The 16,243-nt window shown below is 36.7% G+C and overlaps 1 protein-coding gene across 3 annotated transcripts in view; it reads left to right on the forward strand.

Annotated features, from left to right (window-relative positions):
* CTNND2 (catenin delta 2) overlaps positions 1–16,243 on the forward strand; it is a 981,613-nt gene that overhangs the window by 315,948 nt on the left and 649,422 nt on the right. The window lies entirely within an intron of this gene.

Here is a 16,243-nt window from a genome sequence, read left to right on the forward strand (position 1 = left end):
TCACTGTGTTTAGTAAAACTTGGTGTGCCGTAGATACATACTTAAGATTTTAATGAAAGTTATGATTATCCATGTAAATAGCCATTTATAAAACAGGAGGAATTAAGTAAGAGGTGGTTTGGAAATTGTGGGTCTTTTTTTCTTTCCGTGCACAATAAGCCCACCCAGAAAGAAATTATTCAGGGTGAGTAAAAGCATAAAAATCACCAGAGCTACTGTCACTATGTAAAGGAACTGTAAAAATCCAATTTATTGGACAGCTAACTTGTTGCATTGAATTCCCTTTCTTGCAGAGAGTATTTGGTTCTCAATGATGAGTTTTATATTGGAACTACAATGCAATAATTACATGTTTTGATCATTCTAAATGGCACAGGTGTAAATAGGATGTCCACATCCCATAATTATCGAAAACCTTTACCATCCAAGTGTTTTCAGATTGCTTTTATCCAGATAACTCATTGAGAAAATTGTTGATTAACAGTTACAGTGATTTCATCGATTTTACCTGTGCCACCACTATAGTTTAAAAACAAAATTGTGATACCCAACAGATTAAAGAAACAAACTGATTTTAAACAACTGGAGATTTGACAAAATGACAATCTATGGAACTGCATATTACATTGTTATATATTTGTAAGTTAGGTGTACATTGTTGAATTTTGAATACAGGAGAATGAAATACCTCAGAAAGTCCTTAGTTATTTATCTTAAAAATTAAAGAATTTTCAAATGGATGATAATAGCAATCGAGAATGACTTTCAACTTAATTATGACAATCACAGGATAAAACTTATACTTGATTAACATTATTTGGAATTTGAATGACTTTTTAACTAAGTATGAAGAATGATCATCTTGACTTTTTGAAAGGGATTTATTATATCAGAAAGATATTATCATGTTTTAATATTTTAATTGCCTAACCATGAATATGTTTACTTTAAAGAAGTTAACAAAGGAAGGCTTGTATATACTCTGGGTACATCTCTTACTAATTATTTCATTTGCGTTAATTAAAAGTTAAAAGTTTATGTTTACCACATTAAAGAAGTGATCTTTTTATTTTTAAGATGTGAAAGTAAACCTAAATGGCATAGATTTAGAATATTGATTTAGGAAAACTTTGACCTTTGGAAGTGTTTCCTGTATTGACTGTTATTTAATGATATTGCCTAAATATAAGACTAAATGATTGTGAAGTTTCACTTTAGGAATAAAGTGTTTAGGCGCTCATATTTTTGTAAATCAATGTGATGATTTAAGTGACATTAAGTCTTCAAACTGTAGGACACAGTATATGCATATGGTCCAAATAAAGAGTTTTAAAACATTAAAAGTTAACTAATTAGATGGTAGGATTTCCTTCTCCTCCATATGACAGACTATAAATATTTTAAATTTGGACTCTTCTAAATTTTTTTTTAAATCCAGGCATTTATATCATGTAACTACATCTGAAGGCATATTAAATAAGTCCTTTAGATGGCATTTTTAAATGTAAGCAAAGAGTCAAAAATGTGATTAAAAAAACACATTATGTAGATTTCCAAATGCCACATTGCAAAATCTTTTCTGGGCTATTTTACTCATAAATGTTATCTACACAATTAAGAAAAATAATAGTTTCAATTGTTTAAAAATGTATTTGTCCAATTTACTCATGCTTTTTGTCCCCACGATTTAAAAAAAAGACGAAAAAATTTGTTTCAGTTGTTTAAAACATTATTTGCCCAGACAATTCCATGTTTGGTCCTGCTCTGCTGATTATATTGTCAAATTAGCAAATCCTAGCTAGTCAGTGTGATTAAAAAGTTCCAGAGATTTAGATGTGTGTTTTTGCAAGTAGCTTATTAACATGTGAGTTCCGATTTAGAATTCTGTTTTATAGCTGTTTTATAATTTGTATATTTTTCAGTTCCTTGTATTCAACAGATGTTTGTTGAGTCCCTCCTAAACATTGTCTGAGGTGCCACCTACAAATATGGAAAGAGGCATTCCCTAGGGATCAAGAACTAAAAAAGTCTGGTGAGGACCAGATGTGAAAACTAGTAATTGGGTTATAGCAACATAATTGTGCTAATAGTGACATGGCCAAGGAGAGCATGGACATCACAACAGTTTATACAGAACATTAAAATATGTGCTTATTGGATCCCAGAGATGGGGAAATGTTAAGTGACTTGTACAAAATAGCCATCAACAAATGAATATAAAGATTAGTTCCAGACAGTATCCAGAGGGATCCTATGAAAATGCAAATGGTATCATGTTACTATGTGCAGAATAAAAGCCTCTATACCCTGCCACCTGCCGCCCTGTCCCTGCCATGTCTCCTAAGATTCTTCCCTCGTCTCACTTTGCTCCAGCATAGGAAACATCTCGCCTCTCCCAGGACACACCCAGCACTTGGCCTTTGCATTTGCCCTTTACTTTTGCTTGAAACACATCCCAGCTCCTTTTTTCCCCTCACCTTGCATCCTGGATATACATGATCCTACTTAAATTGCTTTTCCACCCTCTTATTTTCCTGAATTGTTTTTCTTCTCCTCCTCCTCCTCCTCCTCCTCCTCTTCTCTCTTCTTTCTTCTTCTTCTTCATGGATGGTACTCTGTGTTATCTTTCCATCCATTTTGTTCACTGTCTTGTTTTCTCCACCGAATGTAGACTTCACAAGGGCAGGGATTTTTATCTGCTATTTCCACTGATGCATTTCTAACACCTAGGCCATACGTGGTGTGTATGTTCAATGAGCAAATGGGGATCTGAAAAATACATATGTATTTTTTCTAACATAAAATAAAGTGTACTTTTTTTTTCCAGATTTTTATAAAACAAATACAGTAGTGACTATTCAGAGTTATCACTTTAAAGTTATCCCATTCTATCTTAAGTGGGAGAGAGTGGTCAGTTACAGGCAGCAGACTCACAGTGGCTAATGCACCAACACTCTTAACCAAGTCTTCTGTATCATAGCCATATAGGACTTGAGAATTTCTTTCCTGTGGCATGGCACATGGTGCTAGATGGACTCTAAGCGAAAAACCCCAGAATCCTGTCCCCTCTTAGCACCTTCCAGCTGTGGTAACTTCACGAATGCCTTCAACTTCTCTGCCCTCATTTTGTTCCTTCAAGGATAAAGAGCATTGGCTGTTAATGTAATACCCAAGCTCTGCCTATGCTTCTGTGATTTATCTGCATTTTCTCCAAAGTATGTTTTCAGTGAAAAAAAAAAACACATAAGGAAGTATATACAATCTCTAAAATAATCAATCATGCATTTTTTTATGTTTCTTTCCTCCATTAACATGAGAAAAATGATTCAATGGCCTGGGATTTTTTTTATGTGACCATATTCAGTCAGCAGCTCTGTTTAAGTCCTACTTTCAGAAAAAAAAAAAACAACATCCTTAGACTCCTAAGAATTACCAATCAATATTAATTATGTCCATGGTGATATTATGTGGTTCTATCTAACACTGGCTTACCTAGACAGTATTATAGTGATGGTTATATTTTTATCTTTTGTGGATCAGATCACCTGCTTCTGTCCCATGAAGTTCATCTCACATTTGACAAGTTTAATTAAACTCAGCACGTGATTTTAAAAATAAAGTCTGCAAGTTCTAGGAACTTAAAACATACTACATTGTGACCAATTACAGTATGATCGTCCCCAGTGTGTAAATTTTTTTCAAAGACATGATAGTTACTTTCTCTAAGAATAAAAATATTGAGTTAGGCTGTGGTTTCCAACAGTACTAGATTTCAGAAAAAAAAAAAAAAAGGAAAAGAAAAGAAAAGCTAATTTTAAGTGTCGGTCAGCTATCCAATTGCTTCAGTACATGCCAAATAGATCGTGAGAGGCCTTTTGCATTCTCCACACCTCAGCCACTGTTTTGAGTGTATGGTGTAACATGTGAATATGTGTTCCTACAAGGATAGTAACTCTGAAGATGAGTATTTATTTCGTAGCCATTCCCGTTAGTCACACATTCCTTCTCCATGAATTCCATCTGCTTCAGTTCATTTCAAGCCCCCCATGCTTTTCTGAACCAATTTCTGATAATTTTCATCAGCGTTAATAGAGATAGTACAGTGTCAAAATGTTAAATGTAATTAAATTTACTTGCTGAGGTTGGGAAATAACTGCACCCACACTATCATGGAACACTTCTTCCAAAAATTGGAAACTGTAAATACAGAGATGGAGATGACAGAGACTTTCAGTTAACTGTGGGGCTTTGTGTCTGATTCTACTCTAGAATCAGACACAGACATACTAGGAGATTCTACGGACATAATCCCCAGGTGCGGCCCTGGCACTGACATTAGTTTGCAGATGCCGGTACATTTGGGCATATATTTGGCAAATGTAATGCACAGGTACTGGCCAAATGTCATACAATTTCTATTTAGGAACTTATCTCTGCACACATATAATAAAACCAGAAATTTGCATTTCTTCACTTAAAAATGTATAAGCCTGACCCCTCATTTTATTTTATTATTCTGAGATAAAAATTAATAAAATTATTTTGCACCTCTGGTGTGCTTCTGATTATTTACTTACACCATCTTATTAAATCTTCACAAGGACCCGATGTGTTAAATATTATCCTTGTATCATAGGTGTGAAACTTTCAGCTAAGTAATTATTTCATTACATGACGTTTCCAAGATCATAGAAATAAGTTGGCACAGGATTTTGAGCCCATGTGTATGGAACTGAAACTCAGCCTCTTTCAGACTTCTTCTATCCAAGGCGGCTGCTCAATTCAACCCTCTCACTTAGATTTTGGAAAACCTTCATGGATCTCTGCCTGTTTATACATACCCACCCCTCACTGCACATCCCTCCTTCTGATTTGCTTTCATTCACTTCCATCCAAGTGCACCATATACTGTTCTCTTTTACTCAAATTTCTTGACCCACTGGTCAGTATGGAACTCAGGGGTTGGTGCTGGGTACCATGGGAAACTGCTGGTATAAGAATCCCCAATGCAACCTTTATACATGCTTCCTGACTCAGAGGCATTACCAGACAAAGAGGCTGCACCCATTCTAAGGAGACCAAATGAATCTACCACTAACAAGTTTTTATAAGAGCTGTTTACATTCACTTTTAGAAGGAAGCCAGGGAAACTTTCTTACCATCCTTGTAGCATTATACAGGTAGCATTGATGTTTTTTGAGAAACTTTGAGAACATGTAAGTTTTTACTGAATACAGAATTCTTAGTGTATTTAACCAGGTATGATATAGGCCCCTTAGCTGTGGTGCAGAGGAAAGAATATGGGATTGGTGGTGGTGGTCAGAAGCTGTTTTGTATGCTGATTCCATTAAAAAAAAAAAAAAAAGACAAGTGCATTGGTGTGATCACAGCTCACTGCAGTCTCAACTTTCTGGGCTCTACAGGTGTGCAGCACCACACCTGGCTAATTTTTAAAATGTTTTTGTAGAGATGGAATCTTGCTGTATTATATACCAGGCTGGTCTCAAACTCCTGGCCTCAACTAATTCTCCTGCCTCAGCCTCCTGATATGCTGGGTTTACTAGTGTGAGCCACTGCACCTGGCACTAATTGTGTGATTTTAAGGATATGTGTATGCATTGAATATAACTTACTCACAATAACGATAGCTGCATTCTCGTCATTGTGGTGCAGGTACAGTGTGATATTATGTATAAAATGTATTGTGTCTAATTTTTCATCTGTAGAATAATTTCTTTAACTTTTAAAAACTTCATATTATTAAATGCTTTTTCTTATTTCAATAGCTTTAGAAAGTACAAATTGTAAAAGAATATTTTACTGGAGCAAGATTAGGAGTGGATGTTTCTATATGTAAGTCTTTATTTTATGATAATGTGTAGATAAATGTATTACCTCAGAACAGTTCACAACTTTTTTTTTTTTTTTGAGTTGGTGTCTCACTCTGTTGTCCAGGCTGGAGTGCAGTGGCATGCTCACAGCCATCCCAGCGTCGACCTGCTGGACTCCAGTGATCCTTCCGCCTCAGCCTTCCAAGAGTAGCCAGAACTACAGGCTCGTGTTACCACGCCTGGCTAATTTTTTATTTATTGTAGAGACCCGGTCTCTCAAGTTGCCCGGGCTAGTCTTGAACCTGCGGGATCAGGCAATCCATTTGCCTCGGCCTCCCAAAGTGCTGTGATTATAGGCTGAGCCACTGAACCCAGCCTAATTCACAACTTCTGAAGGCAAAACTCTAAAAAAATTTATAGTTAGAAGATGAGTATTCTGCTCAAGGAATGTACTGTACTTAGTGTATTTAACCAGGTATGATGTAGGCCCCTTAGCTGTGATGCAGAGGAAAGAATATGGGATTGGTGATGGTGGTCAGAAGCTGTTTTGTATGCTGACTCCATTAAAAAAAAAAAAAAAAAGACAAGTGCATTGGTGTGATCACAGCTCACTGCAGTCTCACCTTTCTGGGCTCTACAGGTGTGCAGCATCACACCTGGCTAATTTTTAAAATGCCTTATTTTTCTTTTCTCTCTTCATTCGTGTTGTTGGCTTTTGGTTTGTTTGTTTATTTCCTTATTGGAGTCGTATATTTTGTGAAAGAGCAGTGGAATGAAATCAGGTCCAGCTCCGGTGTAAACTTTATGTCATTTCATTTCCTTGTTCCTGATATGTCTCAAATGGGATTCAAAGCCGCTTGTTCTAGTCACTTAATTCCTCTCCACTTCAGTTTCCATAACTGCAAAATTAAAAGCTTCAACTCTCTGATCCTTTCCAAATGAGCAGGAGTTTATTGTCTCTCCTACAGGGTTTTCCCAGTACCAGGTGAGGGCTATACTCTTAACTGTGGAGAGACCAGACTGGCCGAGATGGGCTCTCACCTGGGCTCCTGACCTAACCTGTGTGGGTCTCTCATCCAGTGGTCTCCAGCCTTTGTTAATTTCACTCCTTGATCAGTGAAATCATCTGAGCAAGAGCATTCATTATATGCTCATTTATTTGCACATGATGTAAATGTGCTACTATACCAACATTTGTGTTAGAAAACATAACAAAACATTTTAAAACATAGAACAATGCATTTAAATCTGAGTTCAAACCTTCACTCCCCATATTCCACTGGGTTGTCTTATGCACCCCACTTCAGAGGCAACTGCCGCCACCAGCTAACAGAGCTGCATAGCTCCACATTTTGTAGAGATAATTTAAAACTTGAGATGTAAGAAATAGGTCACTTATGAAGCTTAGACATGTGTCCTTGTAAGGCCCTCTGTCTTGGTTATAACTGGAGTTGGGGATCACTGAAGGCAATGGTCATATAATTGTGAATCATTGTTCTTGGTTTGCAAATCAGTGCATAACTGCCAACCATTCTGCAGATAGGGGTCAATAAGACATTAGCATGACAGTGTCCTCCATCTAGGTGTTTGCTGATCTCTGTATGCTATTGACATGCATTATACTTGTATATAGTCCTTTGGATACACTGTTTAATTGACCACTATCAGTATGAGAATCTGTGGTGGGACATTGAACTATGTACTTTCTATTCAAAACTATAGTTGGATAATTGCACTAATGTCTTCAGAGCAAGACTATATAGAGTTGTCAGGTTACACAGGCTAAGAAAATATGTTCATATAGAATTTAGGCTTCAAGAGGAACCTAAAATGCTGAAAAATATGAGATAAAAACAAGAAGACAAAAATTTGGGATACATGTCCAGCCTTGTCTGTAGGTTCAAAGATATCTACTGCAGAGGTCTGTAGTGTAGGAATGTCTGGTTTGGCAGGGGTTTTTAAAAAAATGTATTCAAAGTTTAGTTGAATTTAAGTTTCATCTAAGGCAACTATTTAGTAATGCATTAAGAAAGCTGATGTGTTCTTAAGTTACGTTAATGGAAGTTTACTTACCAAGTTGTAAGAAAACTAATGGTTCTTAAGTACTTGACACTTATCAGACCATGTTTGAAATAATGTGTGAAACATTGGGTCTTATGAGTTTGGGAAGGGGGCATCAACAAACAAGAGAGACGATGCAAAGGTGTGGCCAGAATGAGGGCGTCTCTTAAAACAAGGATAGTACTTTTAAACTGCTCCTATTTAAATCACAGAACAGAAGATGTGATTTTCAAATATCGGGAAGTCTTTTTCATCAATAGAGAAGTCAATGTAGGCCAGGTGTGGTGGCTCATGCCTATAATCCCAGCTTTTTGGGAGGCCAAGGGAGAAGGATATTTTGAGTCCAAGGAGTTTGAGACCAGCCTGGAAAATATAGCAAGACCCCATCTCTACATTTCTTAAAAGTTATTCAGGTGGGCTTGATGGCCAGCTATTCAGAAGACTGAGGTGGGAGGATTGCTTGGGCCCAGGAGTTCCAGGATACAGTGAGTCATGATCATGCCACTATACTCCAGTCTGGGCAACAGAACAAGAATCTGCCCCAAAGAGAGAGAGAGAGAGAGAGAGAGAGAGAGAGAGAGAAGGAAGAAAGAAAGAAAAATGGGGGGGGGGGGGAGTAGTCAGTGTGATGTTTTGCTGCATCAGAAGACAGAATTAAAAGTCAGAAGCAGAATCAATTACTGTATTTTTATAAGAAGGCATACCATGGTTTTGATGACCAGAGCTATCCTTCAGTGGAATGGTTTTGATCTGAGTTTGCTGCTGTTCTTGGTAACTTTCACTCTTGAAGAAAAAGGATGATGAACTAAATAACTTTCTAGATCCCATCCACATATAAAATTTGATGAGATTTTAAGACAATGTATCTTGATTGATTAGAACTAGATGAAGTTTGAGTGTATAAAAAAGCCACAATGATATATACTGCATCCATTTTCCCGCATGCTAAGGTTTCTGGAAGTAAGATGTGAATTTTGAAAACACTGTCCAAGTGATTCATGTACACTTGCTTTTTAAGACAGCAAAATACAGGAAAGTTATGTTATTTACATAAATATTTATTAATCCTATACATAAAACTCCATGGAAAATACCTTAAACTACATATTGAATATCTGGTTTCTCACTCAGCAACTGATTAGCTCTGGATAATCTATTCCTCTGTTTCCTTATCTGTAAAACAGAAATGACAGTTATAAGAGTGATGATATTATTCCCTAGGTCCTTGAAGAATATTCACTCCATATGGGAAGGGAAGGAGAACATTGCTTCTTTCGGGAAAAAAAAATGATCTAAGTTTATTAAAGTAATAATAAACTCAGCCTTCTGAATAGCTGACCATCAAGTGTGCTGAGTGTAGTAAGATATGATTTAAGTCCTTTGGTTTAACCTAAGTACAAGATTGGCAGTATTTATTAGGTATACATGTCTTATTGGCTATTTAATTTCTGAGTAGAATATTGCTTTTCCCACTTAAATAGCAAGGGAAAACTGGGAAAAAGTTGGCCTAATAATGTAGGAAGCAGCTGCTAGAATCATACGAAACTTGTGCCCAGCTCTGCAGCCAGAATGGCTAATGGTGATCGGGCCAGCCCTCTCTATCAGGTAAAACTGCAGTTGATAGAAATTACAGTACCTAGTTTCAGGGGACACAGAGATAATTTGGCTGTTCCTAAAAAGGCCTAAACAAAATATTGGCTAAGCACAGACAGATGTTAAGGTTATACTGTGTACATGAATTCATATACTTGAATTCACTTTAATGGAGTTGAGCTTATGGTGTAAGATCTTGCAGCTCATTATAACTAAGTTGTTATGGGCTGCTAATTTGCTGAAAGCTGCTGCATCATGAGCTAGCCCAACTGCCTTGATGGGTCTCCCGGTAGTTAATATGGATTAAATGTGAATCTTTTATTTTTCCCCCTGTGGTCTCACATAATGATATTAGCTTGTCTACAGTGTGACAGATTCAGGGTACCAAGAGCATCTGGTACACTATTCTTAAAGACTGAGAATAAGCCTGGAAACTTGATAATACATGTTCATTAAGACACTTGCACACATCAGGGAGACATGGAAGGGTGATGACCATGGAAGGAATCTGTTGGTCAGAGTTTATTTTGCTTAGACATGTAGGAGCTATTTCAATACTAACAGTGATACATTTATCACCACTACTTTTTTTTGTTTGTTTGTTTGTTTTTTCTTTATTTTAAAGATGTGGGGTACAATTCAGGGCTAGGTATACAAATGTTCATTATGCCATCGCCACCACTTTTGAATCTACACATTCTCGTTTGATTATCAGGATGCAAATATGGATCTGTCTCTTGTTAGGCTGTATTTAATTCATTCCAGCAGTGGAGTTTCAAAAAGGAAAAAAAATAATGAAAGGAATTAAAACCTTCACAGCTTGAAGATAGGTTTAAATTCAATCTTTTGAAGTTGATCTGAGAACAGATCATACTGCAGTGTTAAAGTTATTAAGTTGCTTTAGTAAAGAGAGCATTTTCTTTTAATTGAATGCATAGTATTGTAAAAAATGAACAGTAGAATCAGATCCTGTTGTCTCATATGGATTTAAACAAGTTAATCTGAGAATGTTCATGTTTTGAATATACTCTACCTAAGCAATGGGGAAATATATTTCATAGATGAAAGAAAAGAGTCGATGTGCTTATATGTATCGCATACCTTATCAAGAATAGGAAAGATCACTGTTACTATATTGTTTCTACTATACCACTAACTGAGTCATCTTGAATTATTCACTTAACCTCTCTCATTGTCAGTCACTTAACCTCTCTAATTACTGGTTCACTACTCTTTATGCAAGTGGATTATGCTTCATGTCCCAAATGCATCACTGTGTCATTGTGAAGATAGAGTAACTAGAGTAACAATATAGCTGTTATTATACAAATAATAAAACTATTATACTCTTATGTTAGAGTATAATTTTAATAATAATTCCCTCTTACCTGATGTCAGGACCATGGTAACCTCAGGTCCCTCAGTCAACAGTGGATGTGACAGTAGCAATTAAAAACCACTCTGGAAGCAATGAAGAACAGGAGCTCTGAAAGATGCATACAAAACGGATGGGGAAAAAAATTGTCAACAACATAAATGAAGCAGAAGAAAAGGAATTCTTTGACTGTAAGAGCCAGCATCTCTTGGTGTCGACAACCCCAGAGGACTTTATTGTGTTTGCCTAATTATGAAAACGCTCTCCAGTTGACGGGGAAATTTAGAAACAGGCAAACTAACATCCTTAAAGTGCAGTATAGTACAAGATTTATGTTTACATGATTGACCCTCAAATGTCAAAAAACAGTTAAATTTTATTAACTATTTTTAGTGAAACAAATGAATTCAGTAGAATGCCAAAGGGCTTCTTACTGGGAGCATAGACATAGATGAGATAGTGCTTCAAATTCAATAAATGAGGAAAATCAGGATTATTGTTGAATATCAACCTTTTACTTATGTCAAACTTCTCATTTAATTTGCCTAATATCCAATCTCCTCCTATATTCCAGTCTGACAGAACTCTACTTACTTCCTGAACCACATCCATCTCTTCAGTATTTGTCCAGTTCTGTGCCTCCAGCTTTTCTTCCATCTATAATGACATTCCTCTACTCTTTCGCATGGTCAAATAATAACCTTTCATTGTCCATTTCAATTGTCACCTTCTGCACATGACATTGCCTTTAATTTATTTCTTCTTCCCACCCCCTTCCATCTTTTCTAATGGGAAGGTCATCTTTGAAATCCATTGATGTCTCTCTTACCATAATTTAACATTTTCCTTTGGATTCTAGTTAATGATGTGCAGATACCAACTCTTTTACTAGACTTAAAACTGCCAACAGAATCCATACCTGAATTAATTTGTGTCATCTTTTCTGACTGTGTCACTTAGCACTTTGCAGAATTCTTAACACTAAGCATCTGTTGCTCTACTGTTCTTTTATTCATTCATTCTATAAATGTGTACTTGATACCTAATATGTGGTAAATACTAAAGTGTTGTTCTTGTCTTGGAATAAAACATAATAATAACTCCAAAATAATTGGAACTTGTGATTTATTGCCAAGCAAGTAAATATGAAAAGCTCAGTATATACCTATGGTCACTGCTAGTGAGAAAGTGGTGCTCTTCGACATTTCATTTGTGTACTAGAAAATTCTGAGATTGTGGTACTGAAAAGAAATTCAGCAGCAATTTCACCATATTGTTAAGTACAAATGTTCATTTCCAGTCACCAAATTAAGAGAACTTTCTGGGAATTGTAGAGCAACTAAAGAGACTTGAAACAGTTCCTTGTCTGAAAATATTACCACATTACCTCTTGAGCTACTGTTAAAATTCATTATAAAATGTTTGTTTGGAAGAAGATAACTGATGAGAAAATAGATTATTCTGCCATGCAATTATGTAGTATAAAAATATCTGAAAATGTCAATTTTACAATTGGATATATTTTTTTCTGTATGTAGATTTTACACATTGGACAGAACATTAGAGAATAGGTCAACAGAAAGCAAGTATCTCTGAAGTTTTTCTTAAAAGTCAGAACAGTGTTCTTCTTCATACTAAAAAGTGTTGCATACATTTCTTGGAGACCAAAAAATGAAGCAGTTTTTCACAGTGGCCCAAACATTATTTGTTGAGCTCCTACAGTAAGGCATTCATCCATCTATCCATTCATCATGTGTTGAGTGCACTCTAAACTAGATGATGAGAAGGTGGTAATGCAAAACATGTTCCCTGCCATCAAGACATGTGTGAACCAGGAGAGAAGACAGGCATGTCATTAAGTGAATTCAGCTAAGCATTTTCAGTGCTACAAGAGTGGTAGTCAATTCTTCCCAGGTGTAGGGATTCAGAGTGTAGTCAGGAAGGAACTCATACAGAACAGACAGTAATTAAATGAAGCAATGTTGTAATTCATTACCATAGCATTGAAAGGCAAGGGCATTATTCCTAGACTTGAGGAACATGGAAAGGATGCAGAAGAGGAAATGGATATTTGTATCCCTGAGTGAATGAATCCAGAGAAAGAACACATGCAAAGTCCATTTAAGGGATGGCAAGTCATTGACTTTGTCTGAGCTTAGGGTTCTGGTATTTTCTCCTTCACCCCTTGCATATTGGAGGCTGCCTTATCCACTAGAGTATAAACATAGGTAAGGATGTTGAGCATGCCTTCTCACTATCATCATAGCTCTTGTTGGGTATATCTGAGTGGAGCAGTGCCCCTTTTCAAAATTAAGGGCCATTAGTGGAAGAAAATATTTCAGTTGTAGGGAGAATGTATGCTGTATAATAAATATAATTGTTTCTGCAGTTGGACACAATAATTCTAATACTTTATTTTCAGGCATTCAAGGAAAACTAAAATAAATGAGTGTGAAATGATGAGCCATATTTCTTCCTCATTAAAGACATTTGTGTTGTCATTTTGGCAGTATTGTTCTTTGTTCTACAGCCTTGATTAAAGCAGTGAAAATAATTAGTTCTGGGGTTTTTAAGCAATGGGATTCTGAACAGTTAGTTAGGGTTCGACTTCTGTTTCCAGGCCCAGGTAATCTTTGGGAAAGCTAGTTAACATTGTGAAGTCTGAGATGTCTCAGTTGATGTGAGAAATGAATAAATTAATGCATGTAAAGCACTTAGCCATGTAAGGCACATGGTAAATGAATATTTAAAATGTTGACTGTCATTTTTATGTGCTATTGTCATAAGCAGAATAATCATTCCCAAATAAATATGGACATGAAAATTACTAGTGGAAAATTATCATAATGCACATGCTGGGGCTCTATTATCTATAATTTTTTGTTGGGTAGTTCTGAAGAATATACTAGGTACTTTTAAAAGTTCTAGAGATTATTGTGATATAGTTAAGAATCACCAATATAATAGTAGTACTAAATTTTTAATCAAACCTAATGGAATTTGACATCATCTTAAAATACCAAGAAACGTGGCCTTCTTCTTTATTTTTGTGGAGTTCTGTCATTTAGATGTATTCAATGAGCTGTAGTAAACATACTTTACTTGACTAAAAGGCATTTGGCAAGATAAAATGGCAGAGCAGAAGCAGATGGATCCTGCAGAATGAGGGAGTTGGTCAGGAAGAAGTGTTTTGTTATATTTTTTATTTTGTTGAAATGTTCTGGAAAGGTTCTTATGATTCTGCTTGAGAGTGCTGATTCCTGTCATCTGCTGTCTTGCTAGGTAACCCAGGATGACATTGTAGTTGTTTAAAACGTTAATCTGTCAGTTTTGTAAACTTTCACAGACAGCTCTTTGCCATAGTTTTTGACTCACCAATGAGGTCTACACGGCTACAGCTGACATTGATTTGTTCCATTCCATCTTGACATCCTGACTTGTTCTACCCAAATTTGTTGGACACTTTGCTGTAGGCTTCCAAATTATTATCTTGTCATTTGTGCCACCATCCCTTCAGACTCGACTTTGCAACATGTCTCAGTGGGATGAAATTAACATTGCCAAGAGGTGTGGCTAGGAAGTCAACTGGTTCATGTGAAATGGGAATTAAAAGTGATATGAGAAAAAAAAGATTACCCAGGATTACTCAATGGTATTAATTGTGGATAGTTGCAGACATAAGACACATCGGAGAGCAAGAGTTCGTCTATGCAGTATAAAACTGGAACAGAGAAACCTATCTTGGACTCTGACCCTCTCCTAGGTAGAAGAACATCTGAGAGAGAAGTTTACAGAATGATATTGACCATAATCTACTTTTTTTTTTTTTTGAATTGGAGTCTCACTCTGTCGCCCAGACTGGAGTGCAGTGGCACACTCCCGGCCACCGCAGTCTTGACCTGCTGGGCTCCAGCGATCCTTCCACCTCAGCCTTCCAAGTAGCTGGAACTACGGGCAAGCACGCTACTACGCCCAGCTAATTTTTTATTTATTGTAGAGACGAGGTCTTGCCAAGTTGCCCGGGTGGGTCTTGAACTCGCGGGTTCAGGCAATCCACTCACCTCAACCTCCCAAAGTGCTGAGATTACAGGCTGACGCACCAAGCCCGACCCATAATCTACTTTCTAATAAAATACTTGAAAACACACAGACATTTTGCTCCATCATTGCAAGCACAGTCACTCAACCAGACTTCATAACATTGTTAAACTTATCTTTGGAGGAAAAACAGCAATAATTTTGCATTCTTTTATTCTACATACAGCTAAACTGCTTGGGTGGCATCGGCGCTTCAAAGAACCAAGCCTTATCTGTAAGACATAGGGAAAGTGAAAGAATGATAGAGTCTGTATTAAGCCTCTGGGGGAATAGACAACTTGCTGAGACTCTGGCAGGAGCCAGTGGTATATTAGGCAATGGGCAATGATAGACAGGAAGGAGAGAAGAGATCAAGGCAGAGCAGAGGTACGCATCAGGAGAGTGGCAAGTCAGGCAAAGCAGCCATCAAAGGAAGCCAACAGCAGGCATAGGCATGATGTAGAGAGGCAGGACATCCACCACTAAGGAGGTTAAATTGTTAACAAAGTGCTTCTATAATGGCCTTAGGCCTAGAGAATGATTTATATCTTTATTACTGACCCAGGAATTTGCTTGAAATAGAACTGGATATGACCCCAAATTCCAGAAATAGAGGGCACAACAGGAAAGTTGATTGAAACTTGAAGAATCGGACTTCAGACATTCTTTAAATCTTTCTAACCAAGATCATGACTAGTGCCTTGGTGTGGGCTGTGGTTATGCTTGTAAGGAGAGCAGAGGGACCAACTTGTGCACATTAGAATATTCGAGCTTGAGGAGTTCAGCAGATGGTACAAAGACTTGGGGTGCTTCAAGTTCACTCTTACTCTGGCATGTCCTCCTTTGCCCTGAGATTGCCAAGTTTTTTTAGAAAATGATCTGACCTCCAAATAAAGAATGTTGGGAGCCAACATCTATAGCTACATGGCTGAGGCCTGTAAAAGCCCATCTGGAAGATCGCCTCTGACATAGGACATCAGTTATACCTATGATATTGGCATGTGATTAGTGACCAGTGAGCATATATGGCAGTAAAATTTATAAGTAAATCTCTATACATCTGATGGAAAGTTGCACAGTAAGAATTATTTTATATGACCTTGTCCCTTCTAAGTTGTACTTCTTTCTAGATATTTTTTTACTTCATAGGATAATAGTATAACTAACAGCTAAGTCATTTAACTAAACTTATAGATTATAGTATAGTGTTAAGTTGATAATATTAATCGTTAAAAATATTTGGAGTCAGTGAACTCCGATTGAACCTAGAGTTAACTCAGAAAAGTTTTTTGTATTAATCAGGGTC

This window comes from Carlito syrichta, unplaced genomic scaffold, assembly GCF_000164805.1.
Source record: "Carlito syrichta isolate Samal-C Ts95f unplaced genomic scaffold, Tarsius_syrichta-2.0.1 Scaffold302126, whole genome shotgun sequence".
NCBI lineage: Eukaryota > Metazoa > Chordata > Mammalia > Primates > Tarsiidae > Carlito > Carlito syrichta.